General features: G+C 40.8%; 1 long non-coding RNA gene across 2 annotated transcripts in view; it reads right to left on the reverse strand.

Annotated features, from left to right (window-relative positions):
• Positions 1 to 18,758, reverse strand: part of LOC106854723 (uncharacterized) — an 83,448-nt gene that overhangs the window by 53,873 nt on the left and 10,817 nt on the right. For both annotated transcript variants that reach the window (XR_015807454.1, XR_015807453.1), the window contains exons 2-3: positions 15,317 to 15,455; positions 1,570 to 1,662 (exon numbers count right to left, since the gene is read on the reverse strand). This is a non-coding gene — a long non-coding RNA (uncharacterized LOC106854723). The remainder of the gene's footprint in view (positions 1 to 1,569; positions 1,663 to 15,316; positions 15,456 to 18,758) is intronic.

An 18,758-nucleotide genomic window follows, 5' to 3' on the forward strand; every position in this document is an offset into this window, starting at 1 on the left:
AAACCAGGGAAAAAGAGAAGCTAAAAGCATAGGAGATATTTCTATACCTGAGAGAAATGTGACTAACATGAAAAATAAAATCTGAAATATTTCAGAAACTGAGAAAGTTTCCAGTGCTTAATTTTTTTTTAAGACAGTAACATGGTTAGTGATGGAGAGGAGGTAAACACTTAGTAAATACTGAAATAAAAAAGGATAAAGTACTTTTTTTCACTTGAGGATGACAAAGTACTTCCCAGGCTGATAGTAGCTGTAAAGGAAGGTAAAGAACATCAATTACTGATAAGTACTTTAAACCTGGCAGGTCGTAGATTTTGTCCCAAACAGTCCAAAAGACCTGTCCGAAGAAAATCACATTTTTGTTGTCTCTTGGAAGACCAGGAAGATTCCTATGAAATACAAGAGCACTATGTTTAAAGAGGACAGGCAGGATGACACAGGCAGCACCAGGTCAGTGAGGCTGACCTCGGTCTTGGGTGAAAGAATGATTTACTTGCTGCAGGAGTCAACTGAGAGGGAAATAAAGAGAGGAAAGAGAATTCTTGTCATTGAGTGTGTTTAACAGGAAACAGGTAGTGTCAGACAAACCTGAGTTTGTTCTCAGTGTAGATTGCTATAATTCTGCAGATGTGATCTACAGTACAACACTGTGGTCAAAAATAGTGCCACATGATGACAATAAAGTACATGTTAAAAGAATTAAGAATGGGATGAGTGTTTTTTAAAAAATCCATAAGTGGGGAATCACAATTGGCCTGATGGCATTTTAGGGGTTTCCCCCACCACCAAGCTTTTCCGAGTTTTTATCAATGGTTTTAAATAATTGTAATGTACGTTAAAATGAAAACAAAGCAAATGCAGGGACCCTGTATAACCATTAAAGGATAACAGAATAAAATGAAGGTCATTTGCACTGAAAAACTCCAGGGCAAGGGTTGTGGTCCATTTGACCTATTAAAATATTACATGTGTATGATTCTATAGTAGGCTGAGGTGCCAGCCAGTGTCCTGTAATATGGGAAGCAGGGAAGGGAAACAGAATAAATGCCTGGGACATGAACCCCACTCACATTCCTCTCTGAGCCAGCCCTCCCAGGAATCAGAGCCATTGGCAGAACCCTAGAGAGGTCTAAGATCCTTAAGTAACTCTTGCATGGTGGACACCAGTACTGTGCCAGTAAAAACATCCATTGTTATACATGCAACTCAATTACCAGCTCCATCTACCAGCTCATTATGCTTTCAGGAGTCTCCTTCCGTGCTCACTTTGCCAGTTTCCACTGGATTCAGAATGCTCTAGCTGCTCTGAAGTAGCAGACTAAATGCAATCTATCCTGAGGGATCTATTCTGCCTTTCACCTACTAGAGCAAAAGAAATGCAAAGCCAAAGCAACTAAAAACCATCCATGTTCCCCAAATAATGATGATGATAATAATAATAACAACAACAATACATTTTTAGTGCTTTCTATTATTTTCTAAGATAGCTAGATACTATTTTCCTTATTCTAGGAGGTGTTTGAGCAGAAATTTCAAAGCAAATTTATTTTCTATTTAAATTTTTATTACCTGCAATCTCTTTCTGAGTGCAGTTCCCAGCCAGCCCTTCTTTTTTCCTTGCAAGTACTCTGTTCATATTTTGCATTCAAGTTATGTGGAAAACTGAAAAAAAAAAAAAAAGCTCTATTAATTTAAATTTATAATTATAATGTAAGTCATGTGTTACTTGATAATGTGTGATAAGCCAGGTCCTCAGCTGATAAAAATTAGGGCAGCTTCACTCTTGAGCTGTGTCATTTATATGCATTGAAGGATGGATCCATCAATGAACATTAAAAGGCAGCGCTGTTTGTTTTAATAATCAACTAGCTTTGGTTTTCTCTTAAAATAATCATTAGTTAACACACTGTTTTGATTCCTCTAAATGAGAAAATGCAATAGAAAAAAAAAGCCTGGTAGCTGGTAGCAGAGCCACTAATACAGATAAAAAAACTCAAGGCTTGTTGACTGAGTATCTTTACATTCACTGATTAATCTTCCCTTTTCATCTCCCTGCATAAACACAGGATGGCTGAATGATCTAGATAATGGGAAATACATTTCATAAACTCTCATAAAAACTGTGAAAAACATATTTCTTTCTGTATAATCCAAAAGCCTGGATTTTATTGAAAACAGAGAAAAAGAACTGCTGCCTTCCTCCTTATGGCAAAAGGCATCTTAGACATTAATCTTCAAGTTATGGAAACATCCATGCAATGGATGCATCAGTGAATTTTCCAGGTGTGTTCCTGCCTATGTAGCCAATTGTCACATACAAACAATAGCCAATGGAGCCATATATTTCTCCCAGCCTTGGACTCTCAAAAAATATTGAAGAAAAAAATTTCCTGGCTTCTCCATGCCCACTTGTCTCACTCCGTTTGTATTCGATCTTCGCTTCATATTTATGAACTGTAATGATAGATAATCCTTTTATGGAAATATTGGAGTTTCATTAGAAAGTTAGAGGAGAATAACTGGAAGAATTACCTCTTACGTGTTACAGACAGATCTCAGGGCTCAAACTTACTTAGTACAAATGCAGAATTTCACAAAAGCAGGTAAAGTTGAGCTCTATCATGGCTTTTCTTGCTGTGGGGGCCACCTACCAAGTTTGGTGTGTCAAAAACTCTAGACTTTTCTGTTGAGACTATTTCATGAGGCCAAAATATGGAGACAGAGTCTCCTGTCCAGGATTAGGACTCTGTCTAAGAGAAAAGTGGCCTATAATTCAGTGAATTGCCATCCAACAACTACTCATTATGAACTGTGGGAATAGTCACCAGTGCAGAAGCAGGAACTTGTGTACTCTTGACAGCCAACAACACAGGACTCACTTTCACCATTAGTACACCTTCTCTTGGCTTATCTAGTCCAGAAAATTCATCAGGCTTTTCTGCAAAGCAGAATGGCTTCAACAGAAGGGATAAAATCTGCTCCCTGCTCCAAGCGTGGTTTAGTGGTTAGGGGATCCTCAGGGCACTTCGGCCATATGGGCTGGAAACCCAGTGAAGAGAACAGGGAACAGCCTATTCATATTCTGGGGTTGTGAACACAGCATGAAAGGGTTTGGCAGTACTTTCTTGGCTATACTTTAAAAGAAAGGAATGATCTCCACGGTAGTTTCCAAGAAAATGACATAAGTACCTTATTCCCGGAAAGGTTTCAGGGAAATACCTCGCTGCAGCTCCCAGTCAAGCACTTAAACACAGGAGAAGGAGCTGCAGAGTTGAAGTAATTTCCTACTGACCAGCAAAGGAGTGTCTCTGCTCAGGGATCTCACCACCATGAGGCCCAGGCTGAGGCAGTTCACTTTCCTTACTCGTTTTACAAGGAGCAGGGATGCCTAATTCAAACTTCTGCATTGCAGACTCAAAATTAGATGCATAAAATCCGCTTAAAAATAGAATCAAATAAACCATCAAGCTCGGAAATCTGAAAGACCTGGCTCTGAGGAGGAAGACACCCAGGTACAAAGGTACCAAACAATGGACTGTAGTCAGGAAATGCACCAGCAAAAGTGTAACTGAGGGCACAATTTGACATGAGCAAAGGGTGCTGGATTTTGGAGAGCTCAGAAATACAATGAACGCAGGCAGAAGTGTCAGAGCAAGTCCATGCTCCATTCCCATGGGCCATATTATCACCATCTGGGAGATGATTGATATTTATTTGTCTAGCTTATGCATACACACAGGCCCTGCATTTTAGATGGAGTCTCTCAAGTTAAATAGCAAAAGGAACAATAAGACAACCTGCTGACAACCCCAGCTCAGACTAAAAGAATCAGCCAGGAATCTCACAGCTTAGAAGTAACTCAAAACAGTTATTCCCCCATACATTTTCACTTCAGTGATAAAATGGTGTGTTTCTCTGTTTATAAACTACTTAACTTGGTAGGGATGTGGTGCACTTTCATTCTGAAGACTCTCAGTGCATCAGCAAATAGAAAGGCTCCATACATTACCCGGAAAAAGGAAGGGTCAGACTGAGCCCCTGTTTTGACCTTCATATTTTTTGTCCCACTTAAACCAAATGAGTTTGTCCCACAAAACTTTGCAGCAGCTGTGAGGTTCTGTAGTTAGTTTATATAAGCTTTGCTGAGTTTATGCTTGGAGAGTGCTGAGTGGTTAGGGGGATAGTGCACACTAAACCCTTGCCTCTTTAGGGAAAAAATGTATTAAGCTGTCATTTTTGTGTGCATAAATAGGAAATGTTGAATCAACTTCTGACTTTCTAGGCATCTCATTTGTTTTTCAGCTGTCCATTTTTTTCCCCTCTTTTTTTGGGGGGGAGGGAGGGAGGGGTTGAAGAATTTGCTTGGGAACTTTGGACATTTGCAGGAAGCCACTGAAATGCCAATCTGCCCATTTACTTGGGAGCAAATACAGATGGCACCCACATGTAAAGAAACCAGGAGACACAAAGTTTTGTGGGAACCTACTCCTCCTTTGCTTGCCAAAAGCATGTAAAATGTTACTCATCAGAACTTGAACCGGAATTATTATATAAAATTATGTCTCTTGCCTATTAACTTCTGCTTCCAAAAGTCACAAAACAAGAAATGATAATATCATGTTTTCTAATGCCTTCTTCATGTTTATTTCCACAGCTGCCTTTAGGCCTGTCTCAATCCTGAGTTGCAGATGCTGACCAGGAGAGACATGTTGGAAAGTACCTGGATTTCTCTAAGAATTCCTAGTCCATCTCCATTAGTAAATACCACTTTTAGACAACAGATTACCCTCCAGCAGCTCCAGTATCCGACAGAGATGGTGGGATGGGTTCTCTGCTGCCAACCACGCTGAGGAGTCTTTTAAAGTACCACAAACATCTACCAAAATCCCACAATCAAAATCAGACACAGAGCTCTGTGCATCTCCCTGGTGTGCTGCAAATGTCTGAGCAGGGCACGAGGCAATGCAGAGCTGTCTCAGTGGGCAGAATATTCCATTTTATGCTGGTGTAACTGCAGCTTTTTTCAGCTGAGTTGCACTTGAATAAAGCCAGACTAATTCAGTGGTGAGGCAGATCTGATAGTTCTGCTGTGCTTTGTATCTATGATTACAGCCTAAAAGATCCACTTCAAGTAAGAAGATGTTTCGATTACATATGTCAGCACAGGAAACCACCATTTTTTTCACATGGGTGGCAATTATTTCAGTTTTGGAGGTTGCTGCTGTGCACCTATCCAAATGAATATATAATATTTAAATATCAGCACTGACTCATGGACCACTAACAACTACAGAATCCCAGATGATGAAAAGTTGGAAACATGTATTTTTACAGATCCTTTTTGTGGTTGGTATCTTTAATAATGCCAAATAATTTACCAGTGTCTCTTAAGAGCAAAACAGTAAAGACTCCCATCTGTTAGAGAGCTGATCCAGCTTGTTCTCAACTTTTTGAGTCAGTTTATTATCATCTGGGAGTAGTTCTCCACCTAGTTGTTCTTCTTTTCCTTTTTTTCTCTTGTTTTAGGAAGATTGCACAAAAAAAAGTTGTAACTGGAATGGGGCCCAAGCGCTTGTTGGTATTTTTTAATGTAGGAATAGATCTTTCAAGAATTGTTAGGTCCTGAGCAAAGCAAAGGCTACAGACACTTTCTTCTTTTTCTAGCTTGAATTTTTTTCCCTAAAATTTTAAGAGCTTGGAAAATCTGGGAAAATAGGAAATCTGTATGTAGACGATTTAAACTAAATCAGAATCTAACCTTTCTTGCCCAGTCATTCAGCTTCCACTTTTGTTTTCACAAGGCCATACAGTTTTGGTTTTCCAAATGTACAAAACAAATTCCACCAGGTAGCTCTTTTTGTGGCACAACTGATCCCCAAGAAGGCTTCATTTTACCCTGGGAAAAGAGGAAGCACTTTCTCCACAACCATCAGCCTCTGCCAGGTAGGATTTTGGCCTGGACATGCTTCCCACCACCATCAGCAGGTCGTTTTTCCTGAGACAAACTGCCTCGACAGTTTAACCTAATATCACCAACGTCTGCAAAACTGGGATTATTTTTTACAGGAGCAGATCTAGGCTAGAAAGTAGATAAAGGAGAATGAAGAGATGAATGAGTTGGGTAGGAAAGGCAAATTGGGAGGATGTGAAAGAATTTTATGAGGTTGATACAGTGCTCCCAGCAGTGAGAAGAAATGGGAGATGAGTCTGGTCAACAGATTTTTGCACCAAAAAAAAAAGTAATTTACACAGACTACGTCTACTGAATTCTTCAATAATAGTTTGGAACAGCACATGTGAGGAATAAACCCGTAAGTGTTTCTTTAAAAACTTAAGCTTGCTCATTCCTCTATTCCTTATCTCTGAATTCTCATCATCCACATCCTTTCTTCGCAATTGCCACTTCAGAGTTATAATGGGTTCAAATTAATGTCCTGCCCTGATAGACTGCTGAGTATCCAAAGTTATAACGGGTTCAAACTAATGTCCTGCCCTGATAGACTGCTGAGGATCCAACTGCAGCAAGCAAAGGTTTCTCTGCCTGAGACTGAAAACCAAGGCAGGTACATGGATGTCTCAGCCACAGCTCTGGTTCACAGCCAGCCAGCTGTTTCAACTGACAGAGAATCAAGCCATCATTTCCCAAACCACAAACATGCTACATCTTATTCAGAGTGAAATAAGAGACGTGTTTCCTTTTGACAGTTTGGGCAACAGGTGGGGAAAATTATAGTGTCATACTAAGCATTTTCTTTAGGGCTGTTACACGGTGTCTGTGCTCTTGCAGCTTTTGTGAACACTATCAACAAATAATTTCTTTTATTAACCATGAAGAACTCAAGCTTTATGTGCAAAAACAGAAGCCTTGACTCTCACTGTGTGGAGCAATTGCACGTGCTATCTTAGTACCAATTCCAGATTTTACCCACTTTCCATTTTCCAGTTCCTGGAGCACTTTGGAGATGAAAGACTGAAAACCACTGCAGAGTCTGTATGATGGAGAATATCATGGTGTGGTTTTAAAGCAGGTAGGCAGCAAACTGTACCCTGCTGATAGAAGAATATCCATGTGTAACTGGCATGAATGCCTGGTTCCAAAGTTTACTTGCTTTCTGGAAAAAAAAAAAAAAATCTCAAAAATCTGCAGCTTGAAGAAAACACCAGAAACCACAAAACCCTTGATATGGGCCAGGCAATACAGGGTGAGAATCTGGCCAACAAAATTATTCACTTAATCAAGTATTTGCTCAGTATTAAAATGATGCTGTCCCACTGCTACTGCTCCACTTCCTTCTGTTCTCATCAAAATCTCGCAGTGCATTTCCACAAGAAAATGGAAAGCATGCAAGTACAGTGTAAAGCATCACTGCTGCACCCAAAACAACCCTTAATTTCAAGATATGATTCTTTCTTCCTACAGCATGGATTTTGCTCATCTTCCCAGTGCTCAGCCTGTGCCCTTTTTCCCTGCCTGCTCCAAGTCTCAATCCTCACCCTTAATTGCTTGGTGCTAAAAAGCCCACTCAGTGCCTTGCAGAAGGTGAGTTTGGGAGGCTGCCAGGTCAGCTCTTTACACTGCAGAGACCTTGGGGTTGGGGCCATATCTCCACTTATGTCTGTGAATAATCCAACACATGTACAGCACTCCGGGTCTGATCCCCTATATCATAACACCACTGATGTGGGACCAGATGCTATATGAACAAATGGGAATCTGTTGCATTCATGTAGTGCCTTTTTTTTTTTCCAAGGAACTCAAAGCACTTTACGATCTTTAAGCCTCACCACATGCCTGTGGGGTACAGCAGGGTAAGTAGGCCTGTAGCATTCTTTACAGAGCCAAGTACATTTATTCAAATGTAGCTGAATAATAATAATGCAGCCATGACCTCCCATGACACTTACGTTCCTGGGGAACAATGAAACTGTCAGCCACAAGGGTGAGACTCATGAGTCTGGGTGACAAAACTTTTTCGGCAGCTGGCCCACGACTGCAGCCTCACTTCCGTAAGAGATTAGGATGACCACGAGCTCCACCGCCCCCCGTGCAAAATGCAAAACCGTGCTTCTTCACATTCATTTTCCCACCCCATCCACAAATACCAAAACAACCTTGGTGGAAAACAAGAACCCCTCTATAGGGGTTTTGTGAGTCATGCTACAGATTCTAATAGACAATTACTGCTCCACTAATAGGTCTGCGTGCTTCAGGAATGACCCCATCTCAATAATTTAATTCTTTAATAGCTTCTGGAGATCACAGATTGCTTTAAATGAAGCATGGTTATATCCTTAAATTTGCTTTTACAGAATTTCTTTTGCAGGGGTGAAGTGGTGACAAAGAAAGAAATTAACCTTAATTTCATCAAAATAGGGTTTTCTACACTGTTATGAACCTGTGTCTACTAAAAAGTATTACACTTCTTTTCCAATTCAATAATTTGTTTCCAATCCAATAATGAAAGTAGAAAAGGCATTTAACAAAGGCCATTCTCTTCAGAAAAATGAAAACAAATTAAAACCAATCTGTAGGAAGTATTTAGAAGTTAAGACCCCAGACTCCTCCTCTGGGAGTAGTATGAACTTTGGAAATCTGGGAGTCAGAGGCACAATTATCCATGTAAAAAAGAAAAATCTATGCACTATTGATTAACCTTGGCACTTCAGACAACAGTGTCACCTCATGCATTGGAATGGCATGCCATCACGTGACAAACTTCAAACTGGCCATTTCTCAGAGATGGCTGCTAAAATAAAAATTGCATTTAATCTACCAATGCCTGTGTAATGTGCAGCACTTTGCTTTCCGACTGGTTTACTATCTTCCAGAAACAATCCAGAGTGTTAAACTGAGCAGAAAGTGTTAGTTTTAATCACACAAACCTCTTTGTCACCCACTCTGGTTTTGCTAAGATGCCATTTTCCCCCCTTGTTTCTCAGCCTCCTTCCTCTTTAGCAGGCTCTCCTCCATCCCCTTATGTTCCCCCTGTGCACAGAGTAAGGCTGGAGTTGCCACAGTCTCCTTAATGTCTAATCCTTTAACACTGGGAGAGCATTGTATTGCAGCCCTAATGCAAGGATGAATTCTGGAATGTGGAGCCTGGAGAGAGGCTTATAGAATAAGAAAGAAAGAAAAAGGGAAGAGGAAAAAGGAATTGAGAAGAGAAAGAAGTCAAAACCACACATGGGACAGAAGGAAAAAAAGGGGATTAGGTGACAATATCCGACTGCACTGAAGGGTCAGGAGAATTAAGCTTCAGAGCAGCTTGCTCAATGTGTGCTGGGATAAAAAGACTCTGATATGAATGGAGGTGGTTCAAGTGCAGGCACATTGTGGAATGCAATAGGAGTCTGCTAGGGAACATTTAAGAGAGTTGTGCACCACTTTCATGTAGCAAATAATATATATTGTTTGCTGGGCAAAGATCTGAGCCTCCCTGTCACTTTTACAAGGTTGTTACAGAGGAATGAGAAATACAATAATGGAATGAAATGGAATAGCATTACACTAAATGAAATTATAAATCAAATAATCTGAACATGTGCTTCTAAGATTTATTATTTCATATGATGTTTATATTGAATATAAACTTAAAGCAATAGATCCCTGTCCAAAACAAATCAGTGCATTTGACATCAATGGAGTTAGATCTGCTTTTAACAAATACTTCAGAGCCTGATTTTTAATACCTAGTTGTACTGCATGTGCAGCTGAGTGCATAATCTTTTCATCAGGCCAGCTTTGTGATCTTTCTAATAAATGTAGGTGCTGCATCTTGAAGGACACTGACTCATTATGATTTTCATATACGCTGGGAGTACTTCTACACAGCTCAACAACTTAACTGAAAAAATTACAGATACTTTAAATTCTCATGCAGTTTATTTTCAATTTCCTATTCACTTCTCACAGACAAAAAAACTTGCAGACAACCTGAAAGTGACAGTAGGGTTACTTTATGAAAACCAGCTCTCTACATCTTCTTACAAGACAGGGAGTTAACATAGCTGGAATCTGAGAAAATGTCCTCTGTCCTTCTGACACGCTTTTTTGCCCCAACGTGGCTTCCTAATATAAGATGAAATAACAGCCTCATCTCAATCTGGCATGACTACCCGTCTATGAAGCAGAGAGAAAACTGAGAAACACGAGAGATGGAAGAAACAAGTCATGAATAATAAAAGAGAGTGATTTTTAACTATGTAAAGAGAATTCATTCAAGTCAACCATCTGGCACAGGGCACATCCTGCAGAGAGAGCAGCCATGGAAAAATTACAAAGTCAGTTCAGATAATATTTCCCAAGAAGACACCACAGGAGACAAAGCTAGAGTAGAGTGACACATCCAAGTGACTGATACTAAAACTATTTTGATATTGCTTATGAAACACACCAATCCCTAGAGTCTGGTTCAGGGAGATCCAAAGAACTCAGATATTTATAAAAAACCCCAAAATACCACTTGCACGTTTGCAATACTATTGCCTTTCCTCTGCTGCAGAGAATTTCAGTAAAGCTGAAGGTGGCTGTGCACGTGACTTACATGAGCTTTACTTTGCTTTTAAAATAGAACAGAAAACATAACTCATTGCAAAAAAACCACCAACCCAACAAAACAAAACAGAACAAAACAAAACAAAAGAAAACCCAACCCCAAAACACTCCACTCCTACACAAAAACTTGCTTGGATTGGAGTGAGTAGGACACGTTTCCTTCCTCCTCCCCAGTGGTAACACCTATGACCTGACCCAGGACTTGACCTGGAAGCTGAGAAAAGAAGCAAAAAGACAGGGCTCTCAGGGTTCACGACAGCATCTTTGCAAAGATGTATGCCTGTACGTGGGCATTATGGAAGTACAGTGTCATTTATTCCCTGGGGACACAGATGTGAAAGCACTGTTGATGTATTTTCAAGTGATGGTGTGTTTTCAACTAATACTTTCCTCTGACAGAGGACAGAAGAATTGTTTCCAGTGAATACAGTAGCAATATTTTTATTGACTTCAGTGAACTGGAGCTTTACTCAAAGGTTCTAAATATATCACAAGGGTTCACAGCCATATCAGCAATTCCTCCCTCATCATTCATATCCTTAAAAATACATATATGTCGTTTATTTCCTGCATCCTCTGAGTTATCTGAGTTTGTTGTTTGTCCCTTTTCAGTCCAAGCCAGCTGAGAGCCAGGCCCCAGAGCCTCGAAATCAAAACAACAGCAACACATTAAGCAGTCTGCTGTCTGCAGGGTACGTCTGACTAAGCTGGGAGTGATGTAGGAGCTGAAGAATCCACGGTCCCGTGCAAGCACCACGGCTGGGCAAGGTCTCTGTGCTGCTATGTAATGTGTCCCCTGATCTGTGTACACACACAGGCACGGGCTATCCTGCCCGAACAGAGTCAAAAACATTCATCTCAAATAATAGAGAAAGCCCCAAGAGAAACAAAGGCATCTTTTTGCATGTGGTTTTCTTTCAAAAATTTTCCTCACAAGCCCTTCCCAAAAAGACAGCTGTCTTAGAGCTGGATTTTTGCATCACACACTCTTCTATCCACATGCCTTCTCCTGCATCTTTTCCCTTAATAACAAGTAATAGGAAACAATAACAAGGAAAGGAAAGAAAAAAGCCCTCTTTAAAGAAAAATAAAATTAAAAACCCAATAAAAATCAAGGGCAGCCTTTCTCATTCAGAATCATGCTATAGGTAGAGGTTGGGAGGGAATAACAGAAATCAATTTCTTTCCTACCTTTGGGCTTCCTAGACTGGCCTAGCACAAAACGTTAGGCTTTACAACTCAGGTGGAAGAGGAACTGTTCCTCCAAACATCCCAGAAGCTTCTTCCTGAGAGAGGCTGAGCTGGTCAGCAGAGTTGAACCAAGACATGGTGAGACCATGAAGGGATGCAGGAGGTGTAAATCAGTCTCTACAAGGGCAGGACCTCTAAAAAGAAATATCCTTCCTCATCAGCCACCTGCCATCAGGGTGCAGCTCCTTTCTAACTCCTGTTTCTGGTCCATGTCTGGAACAAACAATCAAGCCTTAAATAACGTTTAGCTGACTTGCCAATGAACTTGACCCGAATGAAACCTGTAAGAGTTGGAATAAAGTTCATCTAGAATTTTGCTCTCGTTTTTGGTAAATCACAATGCCAGCTGCAGCCAAAGGTTGTGGCTCCATGAGAAGACTTATCTTATATTGCTCTTATCAGGAGGAAGACACTATTGGAATCTCAAGACACAGCTCATCATTAGCTACCTGAGCCCATTCTGCTGGTGAGAGGCTGCTTGGGCAGTCCAAATCAGTTTTGACAATATCCAGACTGTTGTGTTCAAGTCTGATCCAGAGAAAATCACATATAGCTCTTGTAAAATGATTTTCACCACAAAAGATTTCCCCCAGCAGAAAACACATAATGTAAATAGCAAATAACTTCAAATTATTTTGAGATGTTACAAAACACAACCTGGTTTTGCATGATCTTTACCCACGTGAATCACCACCCACCCCTCCGAATCAATCTTGTTTATCTGAGAAATGAAAGCATTGGAAAACAGAAGAGAAGAGCTGACCAAAAACTTGCCAGCTGTCAGGCAGAGGCAGGCAGGGATTATTTTTGGTGCAGAACCATTGGTTGCTGTAGCCTGCAGTGCTGGGGGGGTGCATGCCCCTGCATTTTCTGAAGCAGTTATTGCATTCAGGACCCTTAATCACAGCTGCTAAGGAAAGAAGGCAGCGTGGTGCTCAGGCGGTTTGTGGTGCAACTACCAGCAAGCTGATTACATGTATTTCCTTTGCAGTGGAACCTATCTTTTCCTGTGACAATACTCAGGGTTTGGGGTTTTTTTTTTAAAAAAGTGAGTGCAATGTGCACTTCCCGTACTTCAGATGAAGTGAAGAGAATGTGTCATCTTGACAGCTGAGTGTTAAACCTTATCTTGAAAATTATTCAGAGGTAGACAAATCTGTTTTGCTGAAAACTCAGAGGATGAAATTTAGGACAGAGTTGTAACTGCATACCACTTCCCAATCGGTTCCCAGATGCCCCACAGGTATTGCAGCCACTGGCAGTGGTACCTGTGAGAATCACAGGTCTGTGCTCACTCCCCAAACAGCCCCTGCCCAAGGGAATGCCTGGATTCAGACCAACCATTGTTTCCCTCACATTCAGCACCACTGCTGAAGCATGAAGGAAACTCCCACCCTCGTCCTCCCCTCCTCACCCTCCTTCCCCTCCCCCTTGCCCCACACACGGAGATGTGAGAAAGGAAGCAGATCAAATGAAAGCAGTGAGAAATGGGGTTTCTTCCTCCCCCTTTGCACTGCCATCTATCTCCTGTCACAGCACCAGGCGAGGGCTGCCCACATGAGAACTGGTGGTCACCTGCCACAGCCTCTTATCTCTGCAGATTCTTCCACCTTTGAGCATCCAAGAGTTAGAGAGACAAAAGATGAAAGTCGTAGTTCGTACATCATCTTGTGAAAACGAAAGGCAGCACCTCCTTCAGAGTACAGCACATTTCCCAAAGAAGTTACTGGACTTAACCTTTTAAACCTCTGACCACAAATGAATCTGAAGATCAAGAGCCACTATCACAGGGCAGAAAAAAAGGGAGTAATATTTGCAACCAATAAACATGAAATTCCCAAAGACACTTCCTGGTATCTTAAGGATACCGAGTAGTCTTGAAAAAAAATTTTAAGGATCTTTAAAACAATGCTGGTTTTTGGAAAGCACTGGCTCAATCCGTAGTGTGTTAGAATAACATTGTTTGTAGAGCATCCATCACTTATTTGCAGTGCATCACCACATGACAACAGCACTTACATAAGAACAATTCAAATAAAAGTGATTTAGAGGGAGAATCCTAATCTATGTGCTACAGGGTATCATGCAGACAGCCTTGAAAGGTGGCATATATCAGTAATTTCCCAGAGCCTGGCTTTCCTATCCTTCACCAAGTGCTTTGTGGTAGAGGTATAAAGAAGAGAAGGCAGGAAGTTGTGTTAGACAAGCAAAGACTGGGAAAGTCAGTGTCTTTTAAACAAAAGAACCAATCAATGGGACATTTAGACAAGATAAAAGAAAAGAACTTTGTACCAGAAGAGTGGTCACACACCGAAGCAGGAGCCCAGAAAGGCTGGCAACTCTCCACCCTTGGAGAAGTTGAAAACTCCACAAGCCCCTGGGCATCTTGCTGGGACTGGAGCTGAGCAGGATGAGAGAACCAGAGGTGTTTTCCCACACCATCCTCTGTCCCTATCAGACTCAGTCACTGAAGGTTTTCATTGGCCCTGGTGCATTGACTGTATGTGAAATGTTGTTCTAGTTTCAAATGGTGAAGTAATGAATTATTAATAAATGAATTAATGAATAATAATATGAACAATTAATAATTAATCTAGTTTAACATACAAAATAAATAATAATTAATGTGCAATAAATTATTGGGGAATTTGCAAATTACTAGCTTGCTTTTAACTCTTGCACATAATCATACTACTGATGTGCTTGTAACCCTGCTACTCAGGTTTTGCATGTTCCTAGAATCCACTGAGCTACCTGTTCATAAAATTCAATGTGAATGCTCATTTTTATCTTTGTAACAGAGCAAGGTTTGTCTGGGGCTTGCTGGGGTTTTTTTTCCACAGCATAACCCAAGATGAACCTCAGATCAAAGCCATTCTATTCCATTCTGAATACTGTGCCCTTTGCTGCAGTGTCTCAGAGCCTTCCAGTGATATATTACAGAATGTGATTAGCAATGTCACGTGTTGTTTGTTTTTCATCATCTCCTCAGGGATAAACTCAGTCTAAGTGTTTCACTGGTAGGAGTTTGTGCTCAGTTTTGTTTTGAAATACGTGAGAATGATCTGGCAAAGGAGTACTGCCAGGTCATTTTCATGAAGCACAAGATTGATCCTGAACACTCTTCCACGTTGCTGTTTCACAGGGAGATAAGGAGATAAGATACATGCTATTTAATATAAAATTTGAGGAAAAACTGCCATGGTGAGGTTTCACTGGCAGCTCACAAAGGAATCAAATCTATGATCCATTATGCCCAGAGGCATTGATACTACAGTGTGTTGAGGACCTTTTGACTGGTATTATATTACTTATCCTCACCTCTTACTGACCAAAGAGGTGCCAAGGCCACTGCAGATCAAATCAGGATCTCCTAGGATTTGACTGGGAGAACAGGTTGGAGTCAACAGGTGGACCTGGCTGGGAGATTTCCCCATGAATAAAAGACCCCTCCCCAAAAAGGCAACCCCCCAGAAAACATCATGAGCAAAACCTGCTAAATGTACTCACTTTGGCCACCAGCACCATCCCAAAACAAGCAGCTCTCCCTAGACAAGAGATGTGGTGAAAATGACTCCACGGCTTCTGCTCACAGACGGTTCAAGTCAGCACGAGTTATGATGTGTGCTCATTAGATCTGAGAAGAATCCTGGCAGAACAAACAAAAACATCAATCCAGGCATTTTCAGCACAACTTTAATGTATATTTTTCTCAGTCTTGGCATATACTCCCTGTCGCCTCCCCACCATCCTCTCTGTGTAGCCCCAAGGGACATTATTCCAGTTTTGAAGACAGCAATTTCTTTCACAACCCAAGCAACTGCCTCAACATGTCTAAATAAGCAGTGCTTTTATTAAAAAAAAAAAAAAAAAAAGAAAGATAAATATTATATTCCTCACTAGGTTAAATCTTTCATTCACTTTATTTACATGAAATTTATCACTTATAAACCCCCAAAACCCAGGACTACAAAAGACTGGGAGCTCTCCTTGTTTCACAGATGGGAAAAACAGGAGCTGATGTTAAAGGATAGTCCTTCAATGTTAATGCAACAAGTCCTGACAGAAAATAGCCAGGGCTTGCATACCTGAATGTCTCAGGTGCTTCTGTACAGTGTGACTGAGAGGAAAACTCTCCTGGCCCAGTTAGCTCCTACAAAATGTAAATGTGTATTTACTGAGTTAAATCTGACCCATGAAATCCGTGGTGCTTTTATCAGCTTGTACAGAGCAACTGGGCTTTGGGGCTCCAGCCTGGCACTGCAAGGCAAAAAAACACAATTCAGGGCAGGGTCAGTGTCAGCCCCAAGGTCCTCTGAACTGAGTCATTGCCTAATGCAAATCTGTGAAATAAAATCAACAGGCCTGGGTGAAGCTTTATAACTTCACATGAAACCAAGTTTCAAATGTAGAAATTCAGCTTTCAAGCTCATATTTAATCAAACGGTGCACTCACCTTTCCTGCAGCTTTTACAGCAGATATCACTGCTGAGAAAATCTGGGTTAGGAGAGCAAATGTGCATAATTTTTTGCCTGATATTCTCCTCTCAGGTATACAGCCTCCTCACTTCACCTCATCCAACTCCCAAACTGCTAGGAAATTATGGGAAAAGATCCTGATGTAGAAAAATTGACTCTGTGATGTGCAGCTTGGGATGAGAATCAAATTATTCAAAATACTAATAGTAGGATGAAAAACTTACTGTCACAATGCAAATATTAAAACCTTTATCCTGTCATGATACAAAGATAAATTTAGAAGTACCTGAGAGACTAATTTATCCAGAGGTGGCAACAGTTTGAAACAAACTCAAATTTTCCTTTGTCCATTGTATCAGAATTTTTTTTTTACCAGATGAGTAAGAAACCAGTGTAATAATTTAATTCAATATTTTGTTCTCCAAACTGCAAACTTACCTTGAACGTGGGTAGATCTGGCTGCAAGCAATTTTTCTGACTTTTTGAACAAATACTTTTTACATAATTTAATTTTTAATTTTTCTACAGTTCTCCACATGGGTAACAAATTGTGTTTATACCCTAACAGGAATATTTGATGCTCTGTCAAAGCAAATCAATCTTCCCTCTCTCTTTAGATACTAATGATGCCATCAATAAAAGCCCTCATCAGAAATGAATGTTCTGCACAAAATGCTATGCATAATGGTGTGACCCCTCAGGATGCAGGGCATGTCATTTTGAATTTATTTAATCTCTGGGAGCCCTGCACAGAGCTAACTTTTGAGTCTTTGGAGTCTCAAGCAAAACAAGATCATAGTGCCCCACACAGAGTCAGAAACAGAAGAGCTTGCACCTGCAGGTGCCTCTTCTTCACCCTGGAGTTGGATGGGGCTGTTTCAGCGTTTCCTCCCCACAGCCCTGCCCTGAGGTGGCAGATCTTGGTTTGGGAGGTGAGCTGGGGATCAACTCTGTCCCTCTCTCTTCGTGCTGCCAAAATCTGAAGAGCTGTGTTCTTCGTGCTCCCAGGGCTGAGACAATGTGTTCCAAACACACCACAGGGTACCAGGGTTTGTATTTCATAAATCACTTAAATCCCACTAGACTCCTTGCATTTTTCAATGCTGATCACCAGGGAACAGAAGAGTTTGGATTTCTATGGATGCTCTTACACTTGAGGAAACCTGAAGTGTTTTGGCACAGATTAATTCATATCCTGGCACATGCAGTGACTGAGAAGTTAAATAGAATAATCTGCAGAAATGCAGCAAAGTTCAGTGATTCTCTTTTGACCTCAACTACATGTTGAAGCCTTAGCAAAAGATGTCCCACATAGGTAAAAGTCTAAGAAAAAGCATATCCATGAAAGCAGAGGGAAGAAATGTTGGTTTGGAGAAGAAACAAAAAACTTCCAAGCCTCATGGATTTGTTTAGAAAACCTTCATTCTTTGGTTTCTTAGTTTTTCATTTAAAAGATGAAGTAGATTTCACAGCATTTTCTATGAAAAATGTCAGTTAGTAAAAAACTTTGTTATCCACTGGAAGCCAATTCTGACCACCCTTTGTGTGATACTGGGGAATTCAAAGGAAGGTTTGGGCTCCTGGTACATATTTGCATTCCAGATGAAGCAGCATGAAAATACAAAAGAGAATGAGTGGGAAGAATCACTTTTATGATAAGCCAAGAGGGAAGAGTATCTCCAAGTCATGCAGGGTCTCCAAAGTAAAAGACTAGGTTGAAGGTAGAGCCTCTGAAGGGCTCAAAGGCAGTAGCTGTGGGCAGACTGGGGAGTTAGGCTTGTGCATACTATTGAGGGAACCAAGAAATTCAGTGCTCAAAGATTAAAGAGAGAGCACAGGCAGATAATAGTTTTCATTTCAAAAGACCTCTGTACAGAGAGGAGGGAGGGAAAAATCAGTATTTTAGGTATATTGTTTAATATCATCCTTGAATTCACTTTTCCCACAGTCAGAAACAGGAAAACAGGAGTGTTTTATTGAGTAAGCACGGGAACCACTTGAAAACGCCAGTTATTGAACATTGAATGTACTGATGATGGTATAACAGCATTCTTCTTGCAATTAATTTCTGATGAGGGACCAGTGTAGGAAAAATATATGTGGCAAGTATCCCCAAAAGAGAAGAGCAGAATGACTCCTCAATGCCTTTTCAATTCCAAAGAGACACCAGTGTAACAGTATGAGAAATGTGCATTTAAGAGAGATTTCCCACCACTTCAGTATCCTGGTGGTAAACTGAGGTTCACAAGTGCAGTGAGTCTCTCTAACCTCCACCCAGCACAGCAGCAGGGCCGTGGATCAGACCACAGGCATTCTGTCTCCCAGCCATTCCAGTGGATATCAGCAATTTACTGACCAAAACTCCTCAGGCTGATGAGACCTTTCTGCATCATGGGCTCTGTTTTCCAGGACCTGGCTCCCAGAGCCCAGCTGGTGAGGGTTTAATTGCACAGGCATTTGCAAACACTGCTAT

Source organism: Sturnus vulgaris, chromosome 18, assembly GCF_052056855.1.
Source record: "Sturnus vulgaris isolate bStuVul1 chromosome 18, bStuVul1.hap1, whole genome shotgun sequence".
Taxonomy (NCBI): domain Eukaryota; kingdom Metazoa; phylum Chordata; class Aves; order Passeriformes; family Sturnidae; genus Sturnus; species Sturnus vulgaris.